The sequence below is a fragment of the Zonotrichia leucophrys genome, chromosome 2 (genome assembly GCF_028769735.1).
Source record: "Zonotrichia leucophrys gambelii isolate GWCS_2022_RI chromosome 2, RI_Zleu_2.0, whole genome shotgun sequence".
Lineage (NCBI taxonomy): Eukaryota > Metazoa > Chordata > Aves > Passeriformes > Passerellidae > Zonotrichia > Zonotrichia leucophrys.
This window is the reverse complement of record NC_088171.1, coordinates 18,722,183-18,748,091: the sequence shown is the minus strand read 5'-3', so window position 1 is coordinate 18,748,091 and position 25,909 is coordinate 18,722,183. Positions and strand designations below refer to the sequence as shown.

The following is a 25,909-nucleotide window of genomic DNA, read 5'->3' as shown; positions in this document are numbered from 1 at the left end:
GGAAACATCCATTTGAGGTCTGATGCAGGTTTTAAGGCCCTCAGCCTCATCTTGGCTTCTGGTGCAGCAGTGCCCTAGGTGTGAAATGTGCCTGGTCAAACAGGAAAGATGAACAAAACAAGCACATGCCATATTTTTCTAGAGATGCCAAGGTAGATTGTGTAGGTGGGAATCTGGTATCAGCCTGGGTATTGTCCCTTTGGAGAGCTCTTTCTTTCAATAGCTCTCACTTACAGCCTTGACAATCACATGTGAGTACCAAAATCTTCCTTGGTGAGCCACTATATGAAAGCATGTTTATTGTCCAAGAATATTTCACCTCCCTAGATTACAGCTTCTGTGAGTGTTTTATCTGCATGGGAAATGTGAGGATGGTTGTGAGGAGGTACTTGTTGTGGCTCATACCCTGTCTTGCCTTGTGTAAGAAATGGGAGATTTGCATGCAACACTGACTGTGTTTGAGTTATGAGAAAATAGAAATCCTTTCTATGTCCCCCTCTCACTCTGTCTGACACCCTCCTATTTAACAAGTCCCATTATCTTCAATAGGAGGCAATTCATATGTCAGTGGTAGGATAATGGCTGTCTGTAAGGTAGTAGATAACATAATCTGCCTCTTGAAGTTCTACAGAAACTGTCCTTTCTATTTATTTTACTTGACCTGGAAAGAGCAAAGTGCTGTTAGCCAGCAGGTTTGATTGATTGCAGATATATATCTATACCCAGGAGTCTTGCCTATCAGTAAGTTACTTTCAAGTAAGGATGGGTTTGATTTGCAAGCTCTGACCTTAATCTAAACCAATGTGTAATGGAAAGCTAAACCCCAAGTCATAAGCTGCTGTTATAAATAAAGGCAATCACTATGAAACAAAACAAGTTACTTCTTCAGATGATTTGTTAAAATAAATTAAAATACAGTAATGCAATAATGCTGTTCTTTAGATGCATTTAAACAACCTCTATCACTCTCTGTCACTTGGTAACTTCATTCAATAGCAATTGATTTTAAGAAGGAGAAAAATGAGAATTATTCTTGTGGAAGTTGCTCTCCCACACATTCACAAGCAACATCTGTCTTTAAGAGCTATAACATGTCTGAGGCTATGACAGCTCTGCTCTCTCAAGTGAGTATTTATCACTAACCTGGGGAATTTGATGATTTATAGAAATTTTTGAAGCATGACAATTATGAGATAGGTTGTAGTAATCTTTCAGTCATGTGTGTTCATTCTGGTCGTGGATTGAGCAGTGAGTGGTGTATTTTTTGCTTTCATTTTGAGCCACCTAGTGGTAATACGAAAAGATAAGATTTCTGTGCTGAAGAGCTGTGAACTTTTCTCAGCAACTATATTTAATTTAATGGGACTTAGTAAAGTGAATTGCAACCTCAATATTTTGTCCCTTTTGTTAAAGAATTTTTTGTTAGCAATACAGTAAAACTTTCAACGCTGTCTAATAACAAGGAGTTAAAATGTTCCCTCAGATTTTTCCTGACAATGGGGTGCTCCAGGACTCTGCTGAAGTTATTTCAGGCCACTTTTAACTCCAGGAGCCTTTCTGGGGACTTTTATACTCACCAGGTGTTCAAGTGGTGCTTGGCAGATGTGGCAGAAGGATGCATTTAGTGCCTCCCTCATCTGTGGCCTCTTTTGCACTGGAGACACAAGCCTGGGCAGACAGTCAGGCAACCTTGGGCCATAACCCTTTCTGGCCCTTAGCCAGAGCTGGTTTGAGAGGATTCCCCAAAATATTCTTTGATTGGAGTCAGTTTCTTTTCATAAGAATGGAAACCCCTGGCTCTGAGCCTGAGCTTTGCCTTGTGTTTTTAGCACTTGATGCTAGCTTTCATTCTTCAGAGCACTTCTATCCAGTGTATCCTAAGATTAAAATCTGAAATTAAAAATAGTGTTTTCCAAAATTGAGCAATTTGTCCAAATATTAACCACATAGCTGAACTAGAATTAGCAGGGAGCATTATATATTCATATATCCATGGCAGAGCTGCATTTTCTAGGCCTGTTGTCTGAATGATAATCAATCACATGTCCTTTAGCACTCAAAGAACCAAAGTTAATTACAGACCTGCTCAGTGGTCTATGAGATACACTCAGCACCTCAGATATACTGTAGCTAATTTTAGGGTTTCCTAAATGGGAACTGTAGATCAAAGTATCTTTCATTTTGTCTGTGTGCTCATATAATGGTCTCAAGAGCATCCAGATCACTAAATCCTTATTGCTAATTTTTCAGGTTAGAAACCACAGTCACCTTTCTTTTCTGTGCTAAATTCTTGAAGACTTTCTAGTCTTTGGCTGTTCCCTGATGCTATGTTGCCTTCGTTTTCCCTTATTTTCATCACTCAGTTCCCTGAATGTATATTTCAGATGCTCCTACTATGTAACATTCCAGAAAAACCTCTAAATACTACATCCTGTATTTTCAGCTGTATTGCTGAAATATGCTTTCAGAGCAATCTTAAAAAATACATTAAATAGTTCATCCTCTGTTTTTAATACACAGTCTAGAAAATCAGGGCTTTTCTTTAGAGAGAAGAAAAAAAAAAAAATTAAATATTATTTCTTTAGGGCTTCCTAAAGGTTAAGGCATTTCAATAATCTCCCAAGCATTAGCAAAGAGAATATGCTTTGCCTTCCCCACAGGAAAGTTAGACTTCCCCACCCATTTAGCATTTTTAATTTCTGTGTGATACCTCAAGATTCTGTATGGCATGTTTCTATTTAATTTCCCCCTAAACTGGGTGCTGGAAGCACCAGGCCTATTAAACTGATAGTTACAGGCAGAGTGTGGAGACAGGTGCTCGTTAATTCTTGTTCATTCCGAAAAACATGTAGGAAGGACTAGAAGAATTCCTTGTAAAGTAAGAGAGGAAGGAAATGTCAGCTGGGGCAAGGAAACCGCAGGACCGGGCCAGATGGGAAGAGAAATTCAGCCAGATGTTTGTTATCATGTTGAATGCAGTGAATCCAGACAGCAGGTCAAGGATGGGCCTGGACAAGGAGAGGGATTTTCTGTCTTCTACTGAAGGGCTGTGTCCAGAAAAAGATGTGTCATTTCCAGATTGCTGCCTGTGTGGTCCGAAAAGAAGCTCGGCGCTTTCAGTGCTGCAGTTTTCGGGGTCAGAGCAAGACAGCTGGGCTCCAGCTGCCAGCGGGGAGCGGCCGAGGCAGCGCCGGGGACCGGGACCGCGGCCGGCCCTGCCCGGCGGGGTGCGCCCATCGGAGCTCCGGGAGAGGAGCCGGGCCCAGGCTGCCGCGGTGTGCTCCCCTCGGAGCATCGGGAGAGGCAGAGGCCGCGGTGTGCTCTCCTCGGACACTGCTGGGACACCGGGACAGAGGAGCCTGGCGGCTGCCGCAGTGTGCGCTCCTCGGATTATCGGGAGAGAAGCCGGGCCCAGGCTGCTGCGGCCCAGCCAAGCCGCGCTGTGTCGGGGTTGTGCCGCTGTAGCCCTCTCCTGTTTTTGAATTCCTCTGGGTCAACCCCGGCCTCTACTGCTCCTGGTTTTGCAGGGAGCATGAAGGAGAGCTGGGCATGAGAATTGGCACCCTAACTGCTCCCCTGGAGGAGTTGTGGACACCACACCCTGTTCCAGTCCATGTGGAAATACTGACTGTGAAATAGCAAAGCCCGAATTGCTGGCAGTTTCCTAAATTCCCAGAGAGGGATTTAGGAATGTCGTTCAGACAAAAATCGAAAGGATACACAGGCTGTCTGAATGAGTGAGGACAAGTTTCATTGATTTTCAGTGCTTGTAAGACAAGGCAGTAGTTCTTTAAAACTGGACTTTATCTCCTGCCAGGGTTGGTTTGCTCACAGGAGATGGGAATTCCTCAATAAGCCACAGGGGCAAGCAGTGGGATGGAAACACAATGCCTCCCTAGAAAAGAGGTTCTGGAGTTTGCAGCCATCACAGGTCTCAAGACAGAGCAGTGTCAGTGGTGGTTCTGTCTGGCACAGCTTTGGGGTAAACTCTGCCCTTCTCTGACTAGAGAAGATGGGGGCGTCTGCGTAGAGATGTGTGCAATGAACTTAGGCAGGCATTCACCATTGCAGGGCAAAATAGGTTGGGAGGCTACATCATCTCTCCCCTGGCCTCATCACACACCAGAAATGTCCATGCAGGTACCCTGTGCAAGAACATTGAAACCTCCTGATTTCTTTCAAGGTGTTTCCCCAGGGAAGGACTGGCAGTGGTACCAAATGACTGGAGCTTTACAGCTCTTCTCCATCTGCCTCCTCCCTGCTGTCCAGGTGTCCCTGGCTGCCCTGCACTGGAGGCAGCAGCGTGGTCTGGTCAGGCTGGCACGGATGCCAGGAGAGCCCTGGCATGACAGGGACATGAGGACATCCATGAGGACCCACAGTGTCACTGCCAGCAGCTCCTGGAAAACCCTCCAGGCGGTCTTCCCTGCGTCTCCATGGACACAGGCAGAGCTGTACCCACAGTTTTGGTGGCACCTCACCTCAGGGCATGTTTTGGGCTCCCATTAAGCGGCTGAGAGGCATAAAAAATGAGGTTAGAAAGGAACAGTAGCTGGAATATCAGAACAGAAAGTGCTGATAGGGTCTGCCTGCTCAAGAAAACAGTATGCTAACAGAAACAGCATAGCAAAGGAGGGACTGTTGAGATAAAGCCATTCAATTGACATATCTGCTGGTCCACAGAGATCTGCCTGTCCTTTAGCTGTGCTATTCTACCACAATCCTGTCTTGTGGCAGAGTTGTTGTTGCTCTGCCAGTCTGATGCAGGGAACAGTTTTTGGACTTGTGCTGGCAACTGCAGGGCACTACCCCTGGCTTTGTAATCTTTGCACTTTCAGCAGTCCTTCAGACCCATATGCATGTGCAGGGCACAGAAAGGTAATTTCCACCTTGGAGACCCTCAAAATTTGTCATGTAGCATGCAAGTATGCTCAAAACTTTTAGATACAACATAACTGCTGGACTGTAGCCACCAAGTATTTCCATTTGGTCATGGAGAGGTCTGCAAAACCCCTTCAAATGTGTCTAGACAAGGAATAAAGTTTAAAGTTATTCCCACTGAAGACTTTTACAGACTCACAGGTATATTTGTATTTATCAGTCCAAAAATAACTTTGGATGACAGTACATTGCTCAGAGCTCATGTTCAATCAGTTATACACAATGTTGCTTGCAGAGCAATTATTTTCCTGACAATATTAATGCATAATACAAGCCACAATTCTTATTTTTAGGTGTATAATCTTGCTTTGCCCATTTCCAGAATGTGTGTTGCCTGGTACCACCTGCTTTATAAATTGAATCACCTCTCTCACTCTGCATTACTGCTGTGTCCCCATTCTTTACTACTCACCGATTTCTCTTAGCTTCAGGATAAACTTTACATTTTCTTCCCAGTTACTGATGATAGTGTATAGCAGTTCCTTGACAAGAGGGAAGGAGCTGTCATGCCAATCTGTCAGGTCCCTGTTTATTAACTGCAGCAGCCAAAAACCCACATTGCTGCAGAGAGGCTGCCTGGCCTTCCCTGCACTGTTACAGCAGCAATACCCACTGTAACCCTTTTCTTCTCACCCACTTTAATTTCCCTGCAAAACATGGATAATGGTGTCTTCAATTCCCAGATGTTCTCAGTGAAGTGATTAAGCTTAAAAAAAGGAATTGCAATTCTTTAAAGAGGGATTGATTTCCTGAAAAAGATTCCACACTTTTCTGAACTGCATCTGAAGAACAAAGAGAAAGAAACAAAATAATGTGCCTCTAGTTAAGAAAGAGCTTTCAGACTTTATTTTGTTGGGAAATGTTTTAATGTTGCTAGTCATGGTTAGACAATAGGGACATGACCTGAACATCCTAGAAAAATACCAGCTGCTCTGCAAGAAAAAAATTACAAACATATGGTGAAACCAGTATCACTGAAGCATTTAAGCTGACAAATTTCACATAAGTTAATTCCGGTGGTAATGTAGTTTCTTCCGGGAACATTTATTTATTTGCTCACTGGTTTTCTAAGTGAGTTACATACAGGCTTTTGCACTAAGGTTCACTTTCTCTGGGGAATGCCATTCAATTTAATGTTGCTCAGAGTGGTCTCCAAATGTACTGCTCCAACTGTTTTCTGAACAGCACATTTGTGTCTCTCTTCAACCCACCCTCCCTCTGCTATTCCCTGTCTCACTTTCCAGACTACACCACAATCTTGCTTACTTTCAGAAAGAACTTCCTCCACCCTTACGCATTTTTGTTTGTTTGTTTGACTGTTTTCTTCTCTGAGATGTACTTATTTCCCTTGAATCAGCCTTCTACTTCATTCTCCAGGCAGATATCTTGAGCTGGCTTTGACCTTGTCTCCCTTTCAGTGACCTCTGCCTGATGGGCTGCGAGTTGCTCTGCCCAGATCTGTGCCAACTGTTGCTCTCTTGAAATCTTTAACCGTGTCCAAATCACCACATGACTTGACTATTGCAATTTTTGTTTCTGGTTCTCCTTATCTTTGCTGTCTTAGCTCTGATATTTCTGGAACGCTGCAGCCAGGCTCTTCTTGGTCCTTGATCAATGCTGCTTCAGGATTTTCCATCACTGTTGGTGTATTGATTTGCCCAATATATAAAATTAGATAAATTTTTGAGACTTTCCTATTTTCTACTGTAGATTTGTGGCTGTATCTGTTGATGCAACCTGTACAAAATGAGTCACCAATTACTTACTGCTTACTTACTGAACTAAAAGTTGGATTTATGCTGCCCCATTAGAGGTGAATCTGTTCCTTCCGGGTCTGGGGAACTTCATATTGCTCTGTTTCTGGTGATCTGTCCTAGCTGAAGTTACTTTTATCCAACCTGCTCCACGAGCACAGGCAATTCCCTTGTTCTGGGAACAAAGCCTGCCTCACAAACCAATCTGCTACTATCCCTGCTTGTACAGTCCACATGGTCACCTGATGAGAAATTGCTTTTTAAGTTTGATACGTAGTTCTCTGTGTATCTGCCCAGCATAGGGTACATTGCCTTCCTCTGTATGGTGATATGTTGACTACCTTTTGATTTTCTGAAGTCAGTAATTGAGATACTGAGTCCATCTAAAACTCTGATTTTTTTTTTTTTTGCTTATCTCCTTTTAAAATTTCACTTTCAGTATAAAAGGATGTTTTATATTCCTTTACTGCCAAACACATTATTAAGTTACATAAAATGAGACAGAAATTGGAGGACTATGGGTAAGAAAGATCACATAGATCTTTAATTGTGTGTATTCATAAATAATATGCCAGTATAAGAGAAAGAGCAGAAGTATTAGAGGAGAAGTTTCTTCACTGCAGTTTTTTATAAGGGGTAGTACAAAACTGGGGCATGGGGAGAAAACACAAGAAATGTATGAGATGAATGGGAGGCTGGGCAGGTGAGGCAAAGATGTGAGAAACAGTGGTCCAGAGAAGGCTGGATGGTGACTGTAAATCTCTTTGGGCCTGCCCAACCCTGTGCAGGGTACATGTGATGGTGAAGAGAGGGGGCAGCCAGCACACCCCTGAGCTGGGGGTGATGCTGGCACTGGGCTGTTACAGCCTCTGGGACTTCCAAATGAAAACAAGAAGTTTATCCAGCATCTACCATAAGCCTCCCTTAATCTCAAACTATTTCTTTCAGCATATGGAGTGCATTAAAAGAGTATAAAACCATTCTCAGTGGAGGTTTTACTGGGTATTATACAAAAATTGAATTGTTGTAATAGCAACTGCAGTTGACTACCACCTCTAAAGATGTGGCATAAATCTGAGTTTTAGTGCCCCATGTAGTAAACACTTAGAGGGTAACATTGCACAGTCTGCACAAACAACGTTATGGAGCAGAGCCTCTCTCCTAAAACACATTGCCACCGATCTACATCACAAACTAGAAAGGCCACACCAATTTAGCAAAAATATGTATTAAACAAAGCAGACCATTATTATACATATAAATTCAAGCTGTTGTGAGCTGTTGTCTCAGCTACAACAGCATCATAAAATGATCCTAATAGCCTATACAGGCATTTAGCTTGATTTAAAAATACACATCCCTTTGACATATATGAGAGTGGTATACTGGTTCTGTAATTACCTTAATCTGGCAATTGCCATAAATAATTCTCCTTTTCAAGGACTTGAAGATGCTCTGAGTAGTTCCTTACCTTGTTCTTACTACAGCATTATCCCAGTTGTTCAAGGCAATTATTTAGAATTTAAATGTGCCCAGTGAATCTGTTATGCAAATGAATTTATTGTATATAAATTATAAACTACATCTAGAAAGAGGAGAAGACCACAATCAGCATATGATTGTGGATTTATCTTATGTAGCACAAAGTATATATTTTTTTATTTTTCCAAATTTTATATCATTTTCCCCCATAAAAAGAAGTACAAGGTATCCTGATTCTTATTGTATTCAGTCATATGCTTGTGATTTCTGCTAGAAAAATATGAACAAAATCAGCTCATTTGAATAGACAAAAGATATATAAAGGAAAATATTTATCTTAAAATCTGACAAATGAGAAGACAAAATATCACTGAATGGTAGAAAAAATGTTGACACATCTAATTTTTTTTTTAACTCCAGCAAAAACTAAAAATTTCATTAATGGAATAATGAGATAAAATAGATAAAAAATGCCACAGGGTATACCTGCTTTAATCTAATGAAGAATCTTGCTGTTCCATATCTGCATCATTAGAAATACTGCACGTGTATATATGTGGTGATTCTGCAGGCTATGAAAACAGTGACTCCTCTGTCATTTATAATCCATAAGCAGTAAAAACCAAGTCTTTCTCATTTCACAGGTGAGAAGTAATATTCAGTAGGGCAGTATTTCAATAGCTGAACTTATGACCCATTGAAAAAACAAGAAGGAACATTACAAGGGATGAGTTCATGAGGAGGTGCCTGAATGAATGAATAAATTAATAAATAAATAAATTAATTAATTGAGAGCTGCCACGAACTAAGAAATCTTCCAAGTATCGGCCTGAGTCATCGGTAGGAGGATCCAAGCTACAAAGATAAAAGTGAACATCACAATTCTTTGCAATTGTGACAATGATTTGAGCAAATATTAGAAATAATAGAAGGCCTTAAAAGAAATAATCCTTGCTACTGTAAGAGTGGTACCATTCTGGAGCTGTATGATACGGCACTACAAACTAGGTTCTTGCAGTCTAATGCCAGTAAGAAATTTCTGTGGATGCTCAATCTTAGCCAGCTTCTAGGAGCTTAATTAAAGCTAGGCAAATCTGTGAAAAATTACCCCTTGGAAATTTTTTCTCTTCTAAGGCACAATATACATTAAAAACACTTGATAAAAATAAAATCCCCACCAAGCATGAGGGGCAATGAGTTGGAAGCTGGTTGCAGGGTTGTATAAAAGCTGTGTCTGAACTTGTCAGCTGAGTGTGCCCAGGATGGTACCTGGACCCAGAGGGCAGCTGACCCACCTCTATTAAATTCCCTCAGGCCCTTGGTGTCACATCTCCTGGGAAGGAACCCAGGCTGTGCTAACTCTCCATATGTGTCTTGGAATGGTTTGGGAGAGCAGGAGGTGGCACAGGCCAGCCCTGTCTTGGAGGCAGCTCTGACAGCTCCAGTGCCTGGGGATGCTCCTTTGAACTGTTTAATTTGCTGGTATTGGCACAACGAGAGAGACAGTCCTAAAATAATAGCTGAGTATGTGTGTGTGAGAGAACTGTGCCACAGTCAAAGGCTTACATTTGTATGTTCTCTCTAAGTATGTGTGTTTAAATCCTGCAATCATTCCCTTGAACCGCAGTCCCCAGAACCCGGTCCTGTGGATGGGGAGAGTGAATCTCTGGAGAGCAATTAACTGGGCAAGTACTTGTGGTAAACAAAAAGCAAGTGTCAGCAGGATTAGTACCCAGATTAATGCCTCTGCTCCTGTCCTCAGCCTGCCTGCCTGGCCCTGCTCCTGTGTGCCTGCCTCACTTTACCTTGCTGCTGCTGCTCCCACCTTCCCCACAGCCCCAGGGCCTCTCTGAGCAGGGATTGCATCTCCCACCTCCCAAGCTCTATCTCTCTGCTTGGCTCCTGCTCTCCTGAACTCCCAGTTACTCCTCTTTCACCAGCTGGTCACATCCTCTTTTAGCTGCAGACTGCTTTTCCCTCTGGCTCAGGCCCATTCCCTTTGGGCCGCTGGTATCTTTTTCTCCTCCAGCATTAGGCCTCAGCTTTCCCAGGAAACTGGTTCCTCTCTCTCTCCTTCCTGGGGCCTTTGAGTGACCTCCACTTCAGCACCAAGCTCAGAACACCCATGAAAGACAAATCTGCTTTGGTTGGGTGTCCTGGAGGCTGTGAGTCATGCTTAGGGGACAGTGCCCTCCCAGTCATTGGAGCAGTTTGGACAAGATCAGAGAAAAGTGAATTCTTGGAAACTGTGCTGTGAGAATAGAAGTCTCCACCCAACAAGAATAAACTCTATTCTTCTTCCTTCTTCCCAGAAACTAAAAAAAACTGAACAAAACCATGAAGAACTGGTGAGATTTATCACAGGGCTGAAAAAATGTAGCTCAGAAGCAGGAACCAGCCATTGTGTCAAAACATGGCAGCACCAGATTTGTCTCTTCTGCCATCAGGAATTTTAATGCTGGTAAAACAACAGATTTCTCCAAGTCTTGCATCCTGAAATGATAGACGCATTTATGCAGCAGCACTCAAACCAGACAGTCTCAGTAACAAATAATGCTTGAAGCAAAAACCCAGCATAGAAATATCTTAACTGTATAGACACACACTGGAAGAAAAAAAAATAGAATATCTTGAACTGCCAACCCTATTTTTCTTACCAAACCATGCTCACCATGTGGTAATATGGATTACCAGAGCCAGCCCAGTTTGACACCACATGGCTCAGCACTACATTTGAAATGTTTATGCAAATGATGGGTACTCACATGATGAAGTTATCTTGGCTTTTTTTAAGCTGGTTCTCCCATATCAATACTGTCACATAGCCTAAAGCAGTTGAAATGATTGACTAGCAAAATGTGCTAATAACGTTGATTATCTTCATTTATTTGCTTATAATTCTTTGCTAATTTCTCTGCAGTAATTAGGACTGTGGCACATTGCTGACATGACTTTTTAAAACAAGAATGTGTTAAGTAATATTCAAACCTGTTTTGTGATTTCCAACTGGTGTTTTTAATAAAGACAAATCACCTTCAGGAAAGATATTTCTGAAGTATAAATGTATTTCTAGATTTTAGGCAATCATTAGAGGCAGATTTTGCTATCAATGTAGATGTTCAAATTCCAGAAGACATTTCTCTTGAGGCTACAGCTGAGTCAAGATAGATCACTGTTGCCAGTCAGGTAGGAGTTGTTGCCTGGGAAATATGGAAATGACCCAATGTTCTGCACTCAAAGCCCCAAACTAGTTGAAAGAAAATACTGACAGAAAAAAATGCAATCCTGTAGTATCCCAAAAATTATATTTCAGTTTGCTATTCCACCTGTGGCATTTAAATAAATCTACTGGGGTTGATAAATTAGTTACTAATTATGTATATTGCATTTTGGTCAGCAATTCTTCCTACCAAATCTTTTATCCCTTCGGGGGCTACTTATGAGCATGCTAACTATGAAAGTATTTAAATACTTTTTTTCTTTCTATCACCACTTTAAATTGCATCCATACTGTGCATTACTAGGTGCTAGGCACTGAAATATTTTATAGAGATAGCCTGGATGTTAGAGGCTGTTCTGATCTCTTATTAACATCAGGTTAGCATACAATTCACAGCCTGGTTTTGTGCCTGTGTCCCCGCAAGACAATAGAATAAAAGTCAAGGACAAAAATCTGTTTCCTGAAAGTCATGACTGGACAAATGTAAACTTTTCTGAGTGCTTTGCCAGCCACATGACAATTTTAAATAGAAGAAAGTGAACAGGTGAAGAAAGCCATCAAAGTCAGCATTAATGCTGCTGCCTAAACAGTTTAGCAGTCTTTGCTCCATTTCTTCCACAACCATTGCTGACTGTGACTGCAGATAAGTTGAACAAGGATGGAGGTCACCAAAACAAGAAATGCCTTAATAATTAAGGGCTCAATACATTTCACAACTGCACCTTCTTCTGTATCTGCTGTCAAACAGCTGTGGATCTGTGATACCTTGTAAAAATAAATTAAGAAGCCTGAAAGGCTCTGTTCATAATCTAAATGTGGAACTGAGGATGCAGAATGAGGATGAAATGACTAATTACTCTCTCCAGGCTCATACTTGCAATATAATCAAATCTGTCTACTGGGGCGATCAGCACTTAATCAATTGAAGTGTGATATAACCTTGCACTTTGTGCTAACATGAAGCTAGAACTAAAAAAAGCCCTGTCATTGTTACAAGCATATTTTCAAGGCAGAGAATTAGCAGGCTTTGCTCTCCAAAATAAGCCTTTCAACATTTAATTCCCTGTAGCAGGCTGTACACATTTGTTGAGGTCTGTGCAGAGCTAACAGCTGAGCCTGCTGGTGCCAGCAAGCCCTTCCTCTTCTGCCCTGAGAATGGTTTGCTATAGGAATACTTCATTAGAGCACACTTCTCTATGGGTAAAATAGAGCTAAGTGCTCTCCTTGTTTTAATGCAAGATGACTTATTAACTAAGGAGGTGAAATGTTTTCTACATTGTCATATCGTATAGCCTGTAGAAAATGTTAGTCATGGAAAAGTTTAGTGCTTTTTTGTTTTGTTTCCTTTTTTGTTTGTTTCTTTTAAAAAAAATATTTTTATTTTTGTTTTTGCTTTTGTTTTGTTTTTGCTTTACTTTGTTTTGTTATTTTTCCCCTTTTTTTAACTGAGACTATTCTTATAGCGGAAAACCTCTGTACAATATCAGCAGCCACTCAAACGCTGTGTTTGGACAGTTAGCAAAATTTTGTGGATATGTATTTAAATCTCAGGGGAGCTTCTCTGCCTGTCACATCAGTAGCTGGCAGCTCAAGAGGCAGGTTTTCCACAAAGATTCACTTGTCCTTTAATTGTGGGGAAGTGAAATAACATATGTCTGGTTTTTTTAAGACTTCTACTTCCGAATTAAACAGGGAAATACAAGGACATGACAAAGAGAAAGATCTCAGCTTTCTGAATCTGTAACACTTTGGTTAGGTGATAGAGTGAAGAGTCTGTGTCAGCTCTGGTTTATTCAGATATGGTTTAGCTGTCCTCACAACTGTTTTTCCTAGTCAATGTCCATTTCTGGGCATGGAGAGCAACACTGTGGAAAGAGACCTGGGGGTCCTGGTCTCTTCAAGGTGAACCTGAGCCAGCAGTGCCCTGGTAGCCAGGAGGGCCAACCCTGTCCTGGGGGGCATCAGGGACAGCATGGCCAGCAGGGCAAGGGAGGGATTGTCCTGCTCTGCTCTGCACTGGGGCAACCTTGTGTCAAGTGCTGGGGGCAGTTCTGGGTGCCACAATATAAGAAATACATTAAATCATTAAAGAGGGTCCAAAGGAGGACCATGAGCATAGTGAAGGATCTGAAGGGGAAGGTGTATATATGGAGAGAGGCTGAAGTCAATTTGTTTTTCCAGCCTGGAGAAGAGGAGACTGAGGGGAGACCTCATTGTGATCTTCAACATCCTCATAAGGAGAAGAGGAGGGGCAGACACTGATCTGTTCACTCTCATGACCAGTGACAGGACCCAAGGGAGTGGCCTGAAGCTGGGTCAGGGGAGGCTTAGGTTGGATATCAGGAAAAAGTCTTTCACCCAGAGGGTGGCTGAGCCCTGGAACAGCTCCCCAGGAAGTTGGTCACAGCACCAGCCTGACAGAGTTCAATAAAGGTTTGGACATGCTCAGGCACAGGGTGTGATTCTTGGAATTGTCCTGCACAAGGCCAGGATTTGGACTCGATGATCCTGATGGTTCCCTTCCCTTTCAGCATTATCTATGATTCTGTGATCCTGTGATTCTATGTTCCTTTCCAATCAACATTTGAGATGGTTTAAATACTGACAAAAAACATTTTGGTTTTTCTGTTGTTTTATTTTTAAAAACTGTTAAACTCCCACACATTGATTGGAAATGCTAAAACAAAGAAAAATATTGTTCATAACAATTCTCTGTTTTGAAATTTTGAAAAGAAAGCTTAAGGATCATGCTCTGCCTAAAGAGGATGATAACATGGCTGCTTTGCTCAAAGACTGAAAGAGGGATCAGTCTGGGACTCCAGGAGTTTTCCAGTGTCTGAAAGGCCTCCTGGCCTGATGCTCACCAGTCCCCATTGCTCTAGACAACTGTGGTGCCAACAGCTTGTCTCCCTCTCCCGGTGCCTGACCTTTCTCCATTTTGTCTCCAGACACCGTCCACCCTGGACACTACTCTTGTCTCAACAAGCTCTGGAGAATGACTGACTTGGATGTTATTTGCATTTTCTCACTCTTGATGAAAACAGACATTTGTGTTGATTGTGTGACATTACATCTTTGGTTGTACACCCTGGGTCCTGGAGAGAGGAGGAGGAGCTGGTCTGGCTGTGCCATGGTGGAGAAATGGCCACTCTGGCAGGAGGGGTAGCTCAGATTGAGCTGGCTGTGCCATGTGGAAGGCAAACACACTGGATGAGTTCTCATCTGCTGCCCAGGGTGGGTGATCACTGGCAGCTGTGCAAAGCCAGAGCACGCGCCTCTGTTCTTGCTCTGCTCTGCAGGAGTGTGCATTACTGCATCTAATGCAAGCGGGAGCATTTGGCCTAATCACTATTTCTGCTGAAAACAAAATCTGTCAAGTGGTAAAGACAAAACACTGTGCTGAAAAACCTTCACATTTTCTGCTCCTGTTTATTATGAAGTCTGCCTTATAAAGAAAGGAATCAGAATAAATTAGGTTGGAAAAGACCTTTGAGATCATCAAGTCCAACCTGTGACCTAACATTACCTTGTCAGCTAAACCATGGCACTGAGTGCCTCATTAAGTCTTTTTTTAAACACCTCCAGGGCTGGTGACTCAGCCATCTCCCTGGCAGCCCATTCCAATGCTGAACCACTCCTTCTGTGAAGAATTTTTTTGTAACATCTAGCCTAAACTTCCTGGTGCAGCTCGAGGCTGTCTCCTCTTGTCCTGTCACTGGTCGCCTGGCAGAAGAGGCTGACCCCCTCCAGGCTACAACAACCTTTCAGGTAGCTGCAGAGAGTGATAAGGAAGGACAGCTTTATGCCCCTACAGAAATGACCATGCTATATTTCTCCCTTCTAAGTTCAACAGAGCCTGTGCTCTCAAAAAAAAAAAAAAAAAAAAAAAGAAATCCCACCAGTAGGCAAATATGAACACAATGACATGATAACTTTGCTCATTCCTGTTTTGTCCTATCACCCTCTGTCAATATCCAGACAAGTGAAACAACCTTTGTAATTAAGAAAAAGCAAAACAAACCCCCAAACAATTTCCTGTGTACTTCCTTCTATGGAACAGGAGGACATTAGAGGAGGTCAACTGTATCCTTAGTTTTTTTTTATTTTTGTCAGCAAAATAAGAACATCAGAATTATGAAAATGTCCGAACTCAATCAAGTGTTCATTAGCATTCTGGAGAGTCACTTCAATTAAAGAAAACTCTTATTTTGTCTGCATCACTAGGGAAATGCAGACTAAAATTGAAATGTAAATGTGGTTGTATTTTAGAATGATTTGATGTGACAATCTTTCTATTTACAAATGGCCCAGCAAAGGGTCACAGTTTAACATCAATTCATAGAATAAAATGCAAGTTCAAAAACATGTCAGAACAATTTGCAGGATGTTTTTCAATTATCTGGCAAAGAACACATGGAGATTTCTTGTGTTATTTCATTTTTCTTTGAGATTTGGTATGCTGCCAATTCTGAGCCATGAGTTTGCATTCTTAAATTCCAATTTGGGAAGTTTACTAAGATACAGGCAAGAAGCTCTAGCAAAGTTTCCTTCCACTTCCAAACCACTTCAGTGTCTTTTCTCACTGATGGGATAAATGGGCTGAGCATTTTCAGCTGCATCTCAGGTAAAAGCAATGAAAATCAAGCCCTTAAAGCTCTGATTTTCAGAGTGCTTAACACTAACTGTAGCTGGAGGTAATCGGAGTTGCTGGGGGACTGTAACCCTGAAAACTTGAAACACTGCTCTCTTTGTGAGGAGGACAGTCCTTGGATTGTCAAACTTTCCTGGAGATGTGAGGTAGGACAGCTTTGCACATGCTGCCTAAAGTAGGACTATGTTTTAAATTCTGTCTGCAATCTGGTTGATCACAGTTTAATGGGCTTTTCCTCTCCCCTGTGCAATAATGGTTAAGAAAGAACTCTAGATATTCTGTAAGTAGGTACAGTAAATACCCAGTGAATAGGCACAGAGGTTCTGGCCAGCCTGAGGAGTTTCCCATTGATGGTTGGGTGGTGGGGAAGTGCCCTCTGCCCTGGAGGGGGAGCAGCCTGGTTGCTTTTCCCCCTTGCTGGGGCTGTGTGTGCACACACCAGCGTGTGTCAGACCCTTGTGTGCTCTGGGGTCCCAATCCTGTGGCACTGAACACTTCCCAGGCAGTCCCCACCTTGCCACTGGCACAAAGAGCAGGGTCTGCTCTGTCACACACTGTGCAGCAAAGCAAAGCCAGGTACATTTTGTAGCTCTTAATTTCTTTGGTGGGGAGGACATTAGGAGGTGCTATTCCCATGTGTGTGCCAGTCATGCCTGTCACTATGAAAATGCTACAGAATCCCTCATCTCAGGCTCTCCACCTCTGCCATTGATGTCATTTACAATCCCCTTGGCTGTTCCTCCCAGCTGGGACTCCAGAAAGGAACCAGGACTTGCTGGCATCAATGCCATGAAATAGTGCCAGCCAGTATTACTGAGTTCAGCAGGAGCAGAGCAAGGCTTGAGCTCTGAGCTCTGTAACTGGCAGTCTGTGGTTGCTACAAAGTGAAAACCCAAAACTTAAGCTACCCTCTTGTTATCTGATGTACTTAAAATTGAGGAGTATTATAGAATCACAGAATTGTTAAGGTTGGAAAAGACTCTTAGGATCATCAGGTGAGTCCCACTGTTAACCCAGCACCATCACCATATCCACCACTGAACTATGTCTTCAATGAAAGAGATGAATTCCATCTGTACCAAAATCAATATGCCAGGGTCAACATAAATGGCCAGCAATCGTGAAGACTTGAAGACTTCCTACATTTACACCTCCTGTTGAAGCAGTTCTCCTGTGTCAAGTTGTTCACTTATTTTTTTCACAGGGGATCTTTCAGCTTTGAAGTGTGAAACTATAAAGCCACTAAAAAATACCATCACTGTCATAGTCCAGTGGGGTTCTATGCTCACTGTCTGTCAGTGTGGCCCATACCAAATAGGTTTACTGTACTAGACTAAAAATAAACGTATTTTGCTAACTGTGAATCTTAAAAGCTGGAGTGTGTTGACTGAGCACAAGAAAGTCTAAACCTGTACAGCCAAAAGATTCGTTTTATCCATTATCTTCTCTCTAATAGCAGCCATCTGTAGATGCATTGAGAGGAGTACAAAGCCAGGGAAGCCATAAACCCTTCCCCAGGTATAATATCTCAGCTTCTGATGAACCATGGCGCTGAGCTACACATTTTGTCTCCATATTTAATAGACCTGGATTGAGTTTTTTACTTATCCTGTTTGACTCATCACTTTCTGAAGCCTGGGAAACTGGTGAAAGCCTTTGGAAAGACTTTTTGCAGCTGTGTGCTTTATTTATTTTCTTTGTCTTGAATTTGCCATCTTTTGTCTTTCTTTGATACTTTCTGATTCTTGCACTAGAAAAGACAATGAACACAAGATCCTTGCTTATGTTTGCTATACACTGCGATTTCATAGACTTTTTTACAGTCTTGTTCAGCCACCTCTTTTCAGACTGCAAATGCTTGATCTATTTAGTCACTTTAGATGCAGAAACCACTTGGTACCTTTGTCATCCTAATCCTCCACTTCTAAACCCTTCTCAGACCTGCTGTACCCTGTGGGGATGGGTGGATCAGAACTGCCCACAGGATTCAGGGTGTGGTAGCCCCGTATCATGCAGCATGGGATGATGTTCTCTCTCTCCTTTCTCTATTCCTTTCTTAATAATTTCCTACATTCAATTTGCCTTTTTTTTTTTAAATTACTCATGAGCACTGAGGTCTGACACTTTCATAGACTGTCTATTATATTTCCAAGGTCTTATTCCTGAATGCTAATTTAAAGACTGCCACTGTGTATATAAAGTTAGGATTGTTTTTCTTGTACATGCTTCTTTACATTTATCTATTTGAATTTCATCTGCCACTTAATCATCCAGTCATCCAGTCAGTTTCCTGCTGTTCTCTCTTTTTTTTTTTTTTTTCCCCACAAGCTAAATTCTTATCAACAGAAAACATAGCCATCTGACTGTTCACCTCCTTTTCCAGGTAATTTAGAAGTGTTGAACAGGGCAGACTTATCACATACCCCAGTAAGACTCTACTGATACCTGCTCTTCGTGGAGAAAATTGGCTGTTTATTCCTATTCCTCCTTTTCTAAACCTTAACTCTTTACCTGTCCCTCAAAGGAGTTCCTTTCATATATTGTCGTAGGAAGAAATTTTGGTGAAGGACATTTTCAAATACTTTTCAGGAATTCCAGAGACTGAATCACAATCAGTGCGTGCAGGATAGGGTAGGAATTGCTTGTTCACTATCTCTTCTTGTACCTAAAGTAGAGGACATTGAAGGACACTTCTAGAAGGCATATTTAGAAAATTAAAAAAGGCAAAATGATTCTTCATGCAATTTGTAGCTGGCTCTCAAAATTTGTTGCCACACTTAATGTGGATAGTATTTGTTATATGGATTTAAGGGACAGTCTGGTCTGGTTCACAGATCAGAAATCCATTGAAGGTCACTAAATGTATAGAAACAAAGGCTGCCTAAAGCACTCATGGAAGTTACAATGGTTGGAAACCCTGGGAGTATTCATCAGGAACATCCTGTACATCTGTCCTGGTAGTCTTCTCTTTCCTAGGCATTCACTTCAGGAGACAGGATTCTTAGCAAAGCCAGCCTGGCCATTCCTCTGCCTTTTTGTGCCCATGTTCTTAACTGGGTCTGTTATTGGATGCCTTCAGAGAATTCTGTCTGGTTTGCAAGATCTGACTCCCCTCTTTGAAAGCTCCTTCCCCGGCAGGAGCTGGGCTACTGTGCTTTCCCAATATCCTCTTGCTTAAGTCCTGCCCATGCTCCTGATACAGCTGCCAAACTGGGAGGTGCTACAGCTCCACAGATGCACCTTGCAACTCAGGAAAATTCGTCATTGCTTTTGCCATCCTCCATTCCTGCTGTGCAATGACAGCTCTAATGCCTTGCAGCTTTCTTTAGTAGGTCAGCCTTTAAATCATCTGGACCTGACGATTTTTCACCTTAATTTTGACAATTTCTTCTATAGATTCTTCAAATGAACTCACTCTGAAGTAGTTCCTCTGACATATCCTCTCTGATGCATGAAGAAAGGTTCCAGCCCAGATATTTCCCCAAACTCCTTCAAGGCTGTAAAAAATCATTTAATTTTCCTCCTCTGCTTTATCTTCTCTGAAAGTTCCTTTTGTCCTTTGATCAATTAATGGGCCTACAAACTCTATAGCTTCCTGCTCCTGATGTGTTTGAAGAAATGATTAATTATGAGGTTTTTACATCCTCTGAAAACTGTTCTTCAAATTCTTTTACTGGCCTGAAATGAGGAACAAGAGAACTTTGCTGAAGGCATTCATTTTGATCTTTTTTTCTTTTTTTTTTTTTTTTTGTATTTGTACTTCAGTAAAGAAAGGAAAATTCTTATTGATTTTCATAATCCTGAAAATATATGGGTTTTCAACTGAACACACTTCTACACCAAATTTCTTACTCTTTTGGTCCTACATACATATTTATAAAAAGTTATACAGCATATTCTGATTTTTTTTCTGTAAAATCATTTTTACATTTCCTCTGACACATTTTTGTATGTTAAATAACTAGATGTCTTTTTCTTTATGAGTGTGCTAAGTTACTTCTGTAAAATGCACAGAAGTAATATTTTAGTCTTCTCTTTCTTTAGCTAGATGAAACTGCTTGGATGCCTTTCCTCTCACCTGCATATCTGACTTGTAGCTCACTTTATTGCTTATGCCAGTTGGCTGCTCCATTGTTCTTCCACAGATCCCTTTGCACTCCCATGTTGGCTTCTGGCTGATATTTGCTGTTTAACTTCATGTACTTCTGGTTTGGCACTTGCCCAGACCCCAGTCTGGGGGTTTGACTATTCCTTGACTAACAATAGTCAAGTCCTTTGTTTGTTTAAGCATTTCCATGTTGGTAACCTGACTTCTCTGCTCAGCTCCTGGTATAGAGGCTGCTGTGAATTAAAATGATCTCCTGGATCTTGTTCTGTGCTGGGGATGTGTTGAGGTGGGGTGTGCTTCTATTCTGCCTGCTGGTGGCAACAACCCTCTCTTGTGTAGTTTCATCTTTGTATCTGTTGAGAGAAAGCTTCTATGTTCCTCTCTGTCCTACTTGAAATGTTCATATTCCCAGAAATCTTCCCTGTTCATGCCTTTATTTCTGCTCCTTTCTGGTTATTCACAATGTAAGTAAATTCCCAGTGTAAGTAAATGAGTTTCTCATTTGCTTTTGGATATTCACAATCATTCAAATTTTGCTGAACTTTGTCTTGTTGAACGTTATCTATTCTGTTACTCCTGGCTTCGGAGGTTTATCTGTATGTGCACAGAAACTGGGAGGAGGGTTAAGTCAGTGGCAAAATATGGCTCTTCATGCTTCAGAGGAGGAACTTCACATTTTAATCCCAGGAACTTCACAGTGTCCCTGCCCCAGGTCTGCCTCATGGGCCTGTGCATGGGCAGCCTGAAAAGCTGAGGCAATAGCAAACAAAATTGTAACTTTTTAGTCCTGTTGTACTCCTTTTTTACTCATAATTTTTCCTGATTGACAGCATCTGCCTTCTCACTAGAAGATTATTACTCTTAGCTGGTTCCCAACTCTATCTTTTGAGGTCACTGTATTCCAGGAAATTCTCTTACTTAAATTAATATTATTAGAGATGCTGTGTGCACCTAGACTGTTTAATGACAATAATTCTTGTTAAGTATAAGATTTTCCTTCTCTGAAACCTGCTTCTTCTTAGCTACTTGCCTGTGTCTGTTTAAATTTGTGATAATATCACTCATTAACATTTTCTGACACTGACACTAATAATACTCTATTTCCCATCTTTCAGATTGCCATTCTTTTGGCAGTTTGACAGTAAAATAATCTTTGACATTAGCAGAAGCAAGGCATCTGCCCTGTTGGGCACTTCTAAAATTTTCTTTATTTTTTGTTGCCTGAATGTATCTAAGGCTTTGGCCCCAGCTTTCTAGAATTAGTCAATTCCATCTCCTCCTACCTTGTTTTATTTACCTCATTAGGAGAAAAAAAATAGATTTCTTTTTTTAAGAAAAGGCAAATAATGTAGTACAATTTAATACTTAGCCTTCTAGGAAATTAAACCATTGTGTATATGCAACTAAAAAACCCCAAACACTAAGTTTATCGGAGTATAAGTTGGATCTGAGTGTCAGAATGAGATTTGTAACTCCTTCTAAACCACTGGCCAATGGGATTCTGCTGAACTTCGAGGCTCTTGAGTCAAAATGTTTCTAAAAATAAATTTGGAGAAGTTTAGAAGTCTGCTTTAAAAAGTATGACAACAGAACAGACTGAAGAAGGACTACATATAATAACTTTACCCTTTCCTTTCTATTGTCCTTAGATGTGCCAAGCAGAGCTGGGCAGACCTGTGCTTCTATGCAATTGCAGGGGCAGATTCTGCTTGCAGAACATTGCAGATGTGGTTCTGTGTGGTCTGAGAATCTCAGCTGATGGTCTCCTGAGGGTGAGCATGTTTGCTCCTTTGCTTTCATGGCTCTGGCTATAGAGGTTTATTTTTGCTTTGCTCAGTTGGTAAAACTAGCAATGCTTTTGCCTAGAAGTAAACAAACCCCACAACAAACAAAATTTCTGCTTGAAGGAGCTAGCTTTAGTACTTATTCACTGAGTGTTAGTTCAAAACCAAACCAAACTGCCATAAAACACAATCACCACCTCTGTGAGACAGACAAGAGTTTCAAGGTTGGTTGCTTATCTGAAGCATAAGATGCACCACTGAACCCTGTCTCTCCAAGAGACACAGCCTACTTTCACCCTGCCTGGTTTCCCAGCCCTTCTGTTAGTGCCCCTTTCCCCTTTGGAATACTTGGCTGGCTCCTGGAGCACCAGCTGTCAGAGTGGCTAGGTCTCAGCTCAGACACCTCCTCCCTCTGAGCCCTGCTCACCATAATGTTTTCTGACAGGGGAAGGCTGGTTGTGGCTCCCTCTACACTTACCCACACTGCTCTGCTCAGCTGCACAGAGCATCCTGGGCACTCATTCTCAGATGATAAAAGTTAGCTAATTCCTACAGCAGGATCATTCTTGCACAGTGGATGGGCTTTCTTATATTGCTTTGTTCTTCACGGTGTGTGAGGTGGCCCTGGAAGGACTGGGGTCCCATTAATCTTGTATCTGTGCAAATCTTTAATGAGATGCTGTTCCCTGCTACGCAGCTTGCATTCTACAAATGTCTTGTGACATATGATGAAACCCAATCTACAGAACAGAAGCAAAGGGATTTAATTGAATGTCATATCCACAGAAGCCAAAGGGCAGAATCCTGGCCTCATGGAGGTCACTGGCCAAGCTCCCATTGGCCTTAGCAGTGCCAGGCTTTCAGGAAGAGTCTTTGCAGCACAAGTATTTGTATTCTGCTCATGTTGACCTATTTCAGGTCGAAATTCCCTTTAGCAGTGCTCACTAAGCCATAGGGCTTGCTGGTAAACCTTAACGTGTTTAGCCAATGCAAGCTGACAAGGGCATGACATCATTAGCCAAGTTTCACATCCCACTGACCTTACCATCATGGCTTAATCCGCTGGGGTCTGTCATCCCTAATGGTTTGGTTTGACAGTGCTTTACTGCACTTGTGTATTCACCTACTAGAATCTGCTAAGAGAACATGGATATACAGAAGCTGCTGTATGTCTCTGATGGCATGTGAATTACAGCAAAGTTGAACAATACTTTATGTTGTTTGTTGGACGAGCATATTGACAGCTCTGTCTTGTTTTCTGATATCTGAGTAATGGACTTCTCAAGTCTGATATTATGTGAATTGTGTCACACAGAAATTACCACATTTTGAGAAAACTTGATATATCTACTGAGAATGTGATTTAGTAAGATTTCACATCTATCATGTCTGTCTTTCAAAATTTCACACCATTTTAACAGGCATCATTACCCTGATTTATTTTAGAGAGCGAGAACCAAAGTTGCACACTGACAGGTCTGACCAGAAACCATTATTTCACTGATTAGGTCTCTCTGTGCTGGCAGAAGGAAGAGTGTCACATCTCCAGTCAAGAGCTGAAGTATTGCAGGGCTGCTCTGCAGAGCAAGCACACAAGCAGCTCACCTTCTACTGGGAAAAACAGAACAAGTGCCAGAAATTCCAGAGCATCATGTGTACTCTCCTCCACATTCCACAGAAAAATTCAAAACAACAAAACAAAACAAAACAACCCCTCCCCCCCAACACCCCCAACAACTAGGAAAAAGAAGAATCAATGCCACCCAAGATAAATGATTTGGGTAGTTGGGGGAAAAGAGGGAGCATATGGACCTGTACTTCAGGCACTCCTGCATGAAACATCTTTCCATATTCCAAGTAATATCTAGTCCTGCCTAACAAGCTGCATTCCAAGCAGGAGAGTGGGAATTTTATTGCATAAGAGATGAACTAAGTTTACAGCTATTTTTCTGAGTTCCTTACATTATTTTCATTAACAATTTGTCTGTGTGGGGGAGTTGTTACAGAAGAAATGCAGAGGGTGAATTCAAAGTGTAATGATCAGTCTATACTCATTCCCAGTGTGGGTTAAACTGAGCACACAGGCAAAATTTCACTATGGATTAAGAATGTCCTCCTGAAGAGTTAGTACGCAATAACTATTCCAGGCTATTTCCCCAGGTAGACAAGCCTAAACATCTGATAAATAGGCCTATTCCTTTTCCTCTTAACCAATTAAGTACTTATTTTAGAAGGATAAAATGAATTATCACATAACTATTTCACTGCAATATGTCTTACTTAGAGCATTAATGTCACAAAAGGTGAACTACTGTCCACAGATTGGAAAAAAAAAAATTAGTGTTTTGCATGTACAAGCAGAGAGATAGCTCTTGACCTTATTTTATTTTGGGTAAAGATGATGATGTATTGTTGTTTTTGTAACGCTTCACATTTATTTCACAAAATAAATCACATAATGGACTGTCATAATAGCCCCAGTAGTGTGACAGGAAAAAAGAATTGGTAGAGCTACACTTCAGTGCACAGTGAAATAGCTAACAATTTGTTAAATATCCCATGAGTGGATTAAATAGGCATATGATCAGTTATGTGGCTGCCAAGCCACAGCAGGAACCAATTAGAATTCACCAAAAATAATTTAGATGAAAACTGATGAATCTATCAAAACCTAATTAAATTTATGGAAAAAAGCAAACACCTTGTTGACAGATTATATAACCAACAAGTTTCTCTGTAGAGAGTCTACAAAGGATGGCCACTGAAAGTAGAGCTGCATTATTTGATCTTGTTTAAAGAGTGTTGAATTTTTTAGCATGTAATATTCTTCCTGCTTAATTTTCAGGTAAATAAGTCACATAAAAGTGAGTCAGCTGGCTTTAAATGAAGAAGCACAAAGTTATTCAGCAAATTGTAACTGTTGTTAATTATTTCATGGCTTGTCTTATGTGAAACACGTAAGAGCCTATGGAGGGGCAGGGATTTGAATGGAGAAGAAAGATGTTGTGGACAGAGAGCTCTTTCAAAGATCTGATTTTATATAATGAACTAGAAAATACACTGATAAATACAACACTTAGAGCTCAAGTTCTTTAATACTGAGATATTTTCTATGGTGTAATGTTGGGGCAGAGGATTGTTTTTATTGAAATGCTGGGTATTAGGCCACCAAATGGTGAAGCAAGTCTGTGTGAGAATGAGCACTGAGCTACCAGTAACAAAACCCAGAAGGCAGAAAGGCAAGACACCTCTAAATCAGAGCTTTCGGCTGCAGTAAATAGATAAGCTGCCTTTAGAACCAAAAAGACAGGGACTTGCATGGTTATTCTCATTGAAATCCTGCAAAGAATCAGCCAGAAACGGGGCTGCTGATCATCTTGCTCCAGCAATGTCAGCATAGATATTTCTAAAACGTACCTTACACTCCAGTTGTTTCTCAGATATCTGCACTGTTCATTCTCCCATGAAACTGTTGTACATTGTGACCTATAACCTGAGCTTTCTTTTCACAGAAATTCAGTTTTCCCAGTGCACCAATGCTTTTGTGCTGTATGTGTTTTGTATGACTAATCGACACAACAAAGACATAGCTGAGTATTACTCAAGACAGAGATTTCTCCCCCATGCTATTCAGAAATGAAGCTTTCAGCTGCCAACAGAAGAAAGGTGACACGTATTTCTCCTCTGTGCCTGGGCTTTCTTGGTGGCCACATGGGAAAGTGCTGGGACAATGTCTGATTCATCTCCCTTGAAACTGGGAAGTTAGCAGTGGCTTTCCTTTTTCCCAAATTGAAGACAAGTGAGAGATCCAATCCTTAAACACAGGTAATAACATCCTTCCAACTTGAAGAGTCTGAATATTTACAGACTGGTGTCTATGAAAATCAAAATGCAGAAGAGTATATGTTCTGTCATCACTGCTTGAATGTTAACGTTAGCCAGACTCTTGTGTTACATAAAGATGTCTGA

The 25,909-nt window shown here is 41.4% G+C and overlaps 1 long non-coding RNA gene across 1 annotated transcript; it reads left to right on the top strand.

Moving 5' to 3' along the window:
* Positions 1–16,059: 16,059 nt before the first annotated feature.
* On the top strand, positions 16,060–24,091 carry LOC135443043 (uncharacterized). The gene is made up of 3 exons (XR_010438778.1): positions 16,060–16,194; positions 21,806–21,928; positions 23,449–24,091. It is a non-coding gene; the product is annotated as an uncharacterized LOC135443043 (long non-coding RNA).
* The last annotated feature ends 1,818 nt before the right edge of the window (positions 24,092–25,909 follow it).